The sequence below is a fragment of the Uloborus diversus genome, chromosome 6, assembly GCF_026930045.1.
Source record: "Uloborus diversus isolate 005 chromosome 6, Udiv.v.3.1, whole genome shotgun sequence".
Lineage (NCBI taxonomy): Eukaryota > Metazoa > Arthropoda > Arachnida > Araneae > Uloboridae > Uloborus > Uloborus diversus.
This window is the reverse complement of record NC_072736.1, coordinates 22,824,737-22,832,397: the sequence shown is the minus strand read 5'-3', so window position 1 is coordinate 22,832,397 and position 7,661 is coordinate 22,824,737. Positions and strand designations below refer to the sequence as shown.

At 32.8% G+C, this 7,661-nt stretch overlaps 1 protein-coding gene across 1 annotated transcript in view; it reads left to right on the top strand.

Moving 5' to 3' along the window:
- Positions 1-3,558: 3,558 nt before the first annotated feature.
- Positions 3,559-7,661, top strand: part of LOC129224620 (neuroglian-like) — a 309,219-nt gene continuing 305,116 nt past the window's right edge. The window contains exon 1 of the mRNA XM_054859104.1: positions 3,559-3,645. The gene's annotated coding sequence lies outside the window, so the exon portion shown is untranslated. The remainder of the gene's footprint in view (positions 3,646-7,661) is intronic.

Below are 7,661 nucleotides of genomic sequence, written 5' to 3'. Positions count from 1 at the left end.
AAGCAACAGAGTCATTTTTGAGCAATCACGATTGCTTATTGTTCTTATTTGACTGTTTTGATGTCCTATCTTTTTATTTTCCCACCGCCACCCTCCGCACCCTGTCACCGTCGACCGGCTCCTCACGATGCTGCTCCTATAGCGAAAGCCGTCTCCAGGTTGCATCCATGTCCTACACACACGCGCATACATACGCAGCTACACACACACACACGCACGCACACACACATACACACATATACACACAACTACCCACACATTCATGCCTGCACACTGACACAAACACATATGCCTACACACACATACACATACCCCCCCCCCACACGCACATACATCCATTCATATACACAACTACCCACACACTTATGCCAGCACACAGACAAACACACATGCCTACACACATACACATACCCCTACACACAAACACGCATACCCCACACACAAACACACACGCCTACATACACACACTTGTGATTGCGAAAAACATAATTTGAATTCAAGATGTCAAAATTCAAATTAATTTTTTAACTTTTTTCAATTTTTTCAGAATAGAGTAACGACTTCATTCTGTTACCCTATTCATCTTCAGAAAAGGGGATAATTTACAAAAACTAAGATAAACGCTAATAAAATCCTTATGTGCAAATAGATACTGAAAATTACAGACGGCTTTTTAAACACTGGTTAAAAATATCTTTCGATGCGTCAGAGAAAGGACGGAAATAAGGAGCATACTTGGAAGTCCCCAGGAAACATTTCGAAATTGAAGTTCTAAAAGCCTTTTTTCAGTCAATAGTTCGGGGTATTCGTAGAAGGAGGATACATGTTTATGGGGCTGCCTGGATTTTTTTTTCAAAATTGAAGTGTAACATTGCAGTTTTTGATAGGGGAAAGTGAGGTTAGATGACAATGTTGATATTTAAAGTTTTTTCTCACTTTAGGATGTGAATTGAAGTTTGGAAAATATGTCACTATAAATAAAAAACGTTTTTTGTCATTTTACCCCATCGATGGAGTAAAATGACGGGCAGTGAAGAAAACGATATTTTAAAAATACGTAAAAAATGGTAGAAGCTTCGTTTTCTAAGCCGGAGGTCGTGGCTTCGATTCCCGCCGGTGCTCTGGGTGTTATTTCCTTCTCTTGTGTTGTAAATTTTTCTTGTGTGTGTCCGGAGGCAGGGAGGTAGAAGGGAGGAGATGTGTAGCTCTCATCTACAGGAAGTTAGCGCAGTACCTTTGATGGAAAAATTCATTTTATTTTTTACTTGTGGTACCCGCACGGCTTTGCCCGTAGTAGAAAATTAAAAGGTCATTTGGTTCGCCTGTATATTTACAAATACCGGATGGTGTTCACATGACTCCAAAAAGGCCATGTAAACTCGAAATCACTTGACCTCAAGTATACTCGCCACACGAAGCGTGATCTCGTAATTAGTTGATTCTTTATGCCGATTAATCAAAAGTCCAACTTCTAAAAAATAAATAAATAAATAAATAAAATTAAAATTAAAAAAATAAATAAATTAATAAAATAAAATTAATAATAATGATAATAATAATGAAATAAATAGTAAATAAAAAATAAAATAATAACAATGATGATAAAATAAATAAATAATTAATAATTATAATAGTAAATAAAAAATAAAATAATGACAATAAGAGTAATAAATAAATAAATAATAATTGTAAATAAAAATACATAAAATAATTAAATAATTAAATAAAAGTATGTAAAGTAATTAAATAATTTAAATAAAAAAAACAAAGTAAAAAAATAACGTATAGTCAGTTGCGACCGAGGAAATAATTTAAAGCGTTTTGAATTGAAATTTAAGGCAATGACTAAAACGCAAACATTCACAGCAATTGATTTTTATGTTATCATATTCATTTGAAATGTAGCTCAAGTTTTGGTGCAAAAAATTAAAAATTGCCTGAAGTGTAAGGGATTTAGAAAAAAAAAGAAACTCTCGCTCTAACTTGAACACAAGAAACACTTCCGATCTATAAACAACACCCAACAGAGTTTCAAGATGTAATTTCAATTTGTTCATCAGGTTTTTAAAAATAAACCACACATTTACAACGAAAGTACCATTTTATTAACAACTAGTGGTACCCGCACGGCTTTGACCGTAGTAGAAAAATTAAAAGGTCTTTTGGTTCGCCTGTATATTTACAAATAATGTATGGTGAATTTTCTCGCCAGTTGGCTTGCCCATGTTACGGTTCCACGTTATGATAACTTGGTAATTTACTCGTCCATCTTATGATAATTTTGTTCGGGAAAATGTTCTTAAAATTGGATGAAAAAAGGAACAAAATCAAATTTTCAAAAAATCGCTTCGAGGTGCACACCCCCATGCTACGAACTAACTTCGTGCCAAATTTCATGAAAATCGGTCCAACGGTCTAGGCTCTATTCGCGTCACAGAGATCCAGACATCCTACAGACATCCAAACAGAGATTTTCAGCTTTATTATTAGTAAAAAGATTAAGTTATTGTCGTCCGTTTCTTTTTGCAGAAGTGCAGTTCAAGCGGACAAAATCGGAGTTCCAGAGCTTGAATGCGTCACTTTGAGGTGATTTAAGAAATTAGCCTAAGAGATAAAAATTTTAATTTTTCGCAGAGAAGGCAGATGTCTCACTAAACAGGTGTTAGTGGGCGTGTCCTTGTTTTACCTCTTTCAACAGCCATTATTTAGAGATAGCAGCGTGTCCTGGTAGTATAGTGGTAACATTGTTGAATCTTAGGATGAATTTAAAAATATGAAAAAGTAAACTAAAATTTAAATACAAAATTATAATTTTAGAAATACGGAGGGTATCCTTTTACTTGTAAGAAACAAATTGGGTTATTCCGAAATTTTGAAAGTTTTTTTTTTCTGAAAGGGCATGTTTACACGATTTAACCTTTTTTAATGATTTGACAATGTTTAATATTTTTTAACAATTATTTTAATTGGTACGCAGATTCAATTTCATTTTTTTTTTCGCTTCTGCACATGACATCACAAATGATGAAATGCCATTCACTGATGCCATTCGCGCAAAGCGCAATATTTAATTCGCTTCGCTGACATTAACTGGTACCAATATGGTTGATAGCAATCGTAGAGGCAATATTTAATTCGCTTCTTGATTATTATAATCTTAAAACGCGGTAGACAGCAAGCGTAAGCCATTCAGCGTGCTAGTGCAGTAGCGCGACAAAGTTCCTCATTTGTGACGTCATAAAGACCACGCCGTATCTCCAAAACTGGACACTTTAAAAAATTAAATAAAAATTAAACGTTGGTAAAATGAAAGTTTTTCCTCACTCCATGTTATTTATTTTGCTTATTCCATCCATTTCAGTGACTAAAAGTAGTAATTTTGACTGAAGGAAACATCAGTCTATGTACTATTTCATTATTTCTATAATTTCCTATTCGTAAGACCATCGTCTGTTTACTTGCAATAAATTGTTATTTCTCCTTTTTTGGCGAGAAAATAAATCGCCGCAGGTACGGCAACCCTTGCAGCTTCAGTCTCAGAGGCGCTGGCTTCGCATTTGGGTGTGTGTGGGATGTTGTGGTGAAAGTTTGTTTCGGCGTCGTGCGAAAGTAGATCGGATGTCTGACAAAATTTACAGCTGAAAGGTTAGTAACTTTGTTGTTTAATTTTCACACTCTATATCCCTGTAATCGCAAAAAAAAATCTGTCAAGTCGCTAGGATCAAAAGCACGATGCATTCTAAAAGTATACCGCCAAGCCAGATGGAGGCCAGTAGCACTGTTTACTGTCGATTGAAGGTAAATGTGCCGGGTAGGGTTAGTTTTGGTGGATCATCTTCGCTTTTAAATATATTAAAACCGTTTGAATATTCTCCTTTCCCTTAATCAAATAAATTTCAAATTCAGTTTTATATTCGAACATAAATTGTAAACATATGATTTATTTAATTTTGACTGTTTATGTTTAAAGCATGATTTTAATGACAGATGATTCGTTGTTTGTTATCAAACGGTTGTTTTATCAATATTTTTAGACAAAACCTTTTCAGAAAAAATCTAAATTTCTGATAATTTAGTGACTTTGTTTCTACTATACGTTGATCATTTACAAGTTCTGTTATTATTGAAGGAATTGAGATAAAATTAGGATTTGCGTTGTGGATATGTTACATTTGTTAAATTGTATATTAGTTTAAATTTTTAGAACTAATAATAACGTTTGGTGTGTCAGTTTAAATGATAATATATAGTTATATCATCATTGCATACTATATAACTATAATAAAGTATGCAAGCTTTTGTGCAAAATATGCATTTTCCGTTCAAAGTACTTTGTGCAAATTGTTGTTGCAGATCTTTGTGATTTTAGGTATTGCTCTTTATGTAGTACAGAGTTATGTATCGCATTTTTTCATGCGATTTTTTTACGGTAATTTTATTAGTGAAAATTATTTTTGATGTTATGAACGATTAAAGAGCAGGAATTTCAGATGAATGTCAAAGTGAAGGAAATGTAAATGTTGAATAAAATGCTTTGTTAATGGTTAATTTAAAAGGTAATTAAATTACTGTAATATTTGTAGAAGTAAAATTATCTCCTGTTTATTTGAGAGAATTAAAACCAAATCATAAATAATTCGTCGAGTTTTTCTCCCAAACAAACTGCCGTTTCTTAAATTTAGTGAGAAAACATATTTACGCCTTTTATATTTTATACGGATATAACTTTTTGAAAGTTTTGATGTTTTTTTAAATGTCGAAGGATGGTTCTAACATCTGCTCCAAAACTTCCATTACAAGTCCCGTCCCCAGAATATCAGGTTTGAAAATTCTCCCCTTGAAATAGTGAAAATTATCAAGGAAAAATTTGCCCCCTTTTTGTTATGTTTTATTTTTTTTTCAAAAGCATTAATAATTTTATCTTATTGCTATTGAGTGAAGAAATACCTATCACATGTTTAATTATTAGTAGGAATTGTGTATTAAATGGAGTATGAAATGTTGATGTGAGTAATGTTACATTTATTGATGATTTTTATAAATTAATAATTACTGCATTTGTAGAATACAATCTTTGATAATACTGCACGCTTCTTATCGCATATTTAATTGCTGGAAAATCTTGACTAAACAAAATTTTAAACTAAGCCAAACTTTGAAAATATTTTACTGTATAAAAATGGGTTTTACGTTTTTTTAAAAATATTTTTGGAAGCATTATGTCCGTTGCTTTTAAAAGTTAGCAAATCTCAAGTTTTTATTATGACAGTAGTTATATTAAATGGTGTATATATATATATGAAAGAAAAAATATCAACTAAGAGAGAAAGAGGGAGAGAGAGATATCGTTTATTAATTACCTGTCTACCGCGAAGTGCCATCCCAATAATTAATTTTTGATTTTATTTGTACTTCTGTTATTTAAAAAAAACATAAATAATTATTATTTAAAGGGGAAAAAAATCTGTAGGACAAGCTTTTTTTCACAGTAATTACTGTTCATCCACGCTTTGTGTATGCTTGACAGTGTCAACACGTGTGATTCGATTTTCTGACTCATGGTTTTCGATTTGGTAGTCTATTTATGTTTTAGACTTTGTATTAAAAAAAAAAAAAGAACGTTAGTTATGACACAGAAAATTCCTTTTTTTCTCTTGGCAGCTATTTTTAGAATCGATTTATGTGGTCTGAAAAATAATTTCTACACTCTATCATTGCTGATTATGCTCACTTTCTTTTTTACCCATATTGATTTTTCTTTGACTTAGCAACAATGAATCCCAAAATATTAACTTCTCTACCTAAATTGCTGAATTGTACAGCAGTTATTTGGCAATGTTTTTCTCTACTGTTGACATGCCTTTCCACAATTTACGGTAAAACTACCTAACCTGGTAAGAAAATCTTAAGTTATGCAGGATGTCCGAAAATTCTTTGACACATTTTGAAAATTCATAGTAAAACAGCAAATTATAGAATGAATATGCAATTTGTGCCATAATATTTCAGATTCAAGCTTTCTTAAAAAAATGAAAAAGGAAAAAAAAAGAAAAAGATAAACCTAATTATAGGTAACCGCTGTAACGTCACAGTATAGAAAACAAACGTCATGTGAGGTTTTTAATCCTTTTATTAAATAGAAAGCAATACCTTTCATTGACGAGTTCAATGTGTGCACCATTTGTGCAGGGGCTCTCATCCCCCCAAGTTCAAAAGGCGCAAATTCCCCGCTAAAATTTTTCTCAACCCTCTTTCTTTTTTTTTTTTAATTTTTAGCTCTCTTTTTTATTTAAAAACGAGCTGATGTGTGAATCACATGACTTCCTTTTACTCCAATTTCATGTCATTTTCCCATTATTGGTAATTTTAATGTGATTTAATAGTTTACTCTGTAAATATTTCCTACAGTGGCCAAATTGAAACCAGATTTAAAACTTAAAAAAAATCGCCAAATTTGTCACCAAGTTAGCGACAAAACTTGGCGATCAAAAGACTGGCGATATATCGCCAAGTGTTCGCCAAATTATAACACCACTTGAGTTTACATCAAAATTATCAATGATTTCCCCCAAAAGGGGGCAAAAGACCCCCTTAAGAACATCTGAATGCAACCAAAAGGGGAGGTGCACAATTAGATCCCACTAGGAGTCTACGTACAAAATTTCAACTTTCTAGGACATACCGTTCTTGAGTTATGCGACATACATACGCACATACACACATCCGCACATACGTACATACGCACATACATACATACGTACGTACAGACGTCACGAAAAAATTCGTTGTAACTAACTCGGGAATTGTCAAAATGAATATTTCGGGTGTCTATACGTTCTTAGGCACTTATCCATGTGGTCGATTTGAAAAAAAAAAAAAAAAAACTCAACATTCATTCGGGGGTGAGCAAAATGGAAATTAAGGTTGATTTTTGAGTGAAAATTCTTTCGGGAAAATAATACTTAAGTAAAAAAAAAAAGTAAGAAAAAAGAAATCGTTTGTTTTTCCCCTGTTGCCAAAAAATAATTTTGAAAATGAATTACTGTACTTTCAAAAATAAATAAAAATAATGTGATTCAATGATTAACTCTCTAAATATTTCCATCGGTGGCCAAGTTAATACCAAGTTATTTAAAAAAAAAAAAATCGTCGCCAAGTTGGCGAAAAAACTTGGCGACCAAAAGCTTGGCGATACGTCACCAAGTGTTTACCAAATTATAACACCACTTAAGTTTGCATTGATATTAACAATGATTTCCCCCCAAAAAGGTGCAAAAGACCCCCTTAGGAACATCCGAAAGCAACCAAAAGGGGAGGTGCACAACTAGACCCCACTACGAGTCTATGTACCAAATTTCAACTTTCTAGGACATACCATTTTTGAGTTATGCGAGATACATACGCACATACGCACATACACACATACGCACATACATACAGACGTCACGAGAAAAGTCGTTGTAATTACCTCGGTGATGGTCAAAATGGATATTTCGCGTGTCTATACATTCTTAGGCACTTTTCCGCATGTGGTCGAATCGAAAAAAAAACTCAACATTCATTTGGGGGTGAGCAAAATGGAAATTAAGGGCGATTTTTGAGTGAAAATTTTTTCGCGAATACAATACTTCCTTTTTTGTAAAAGGAAGTAAAAATATCTC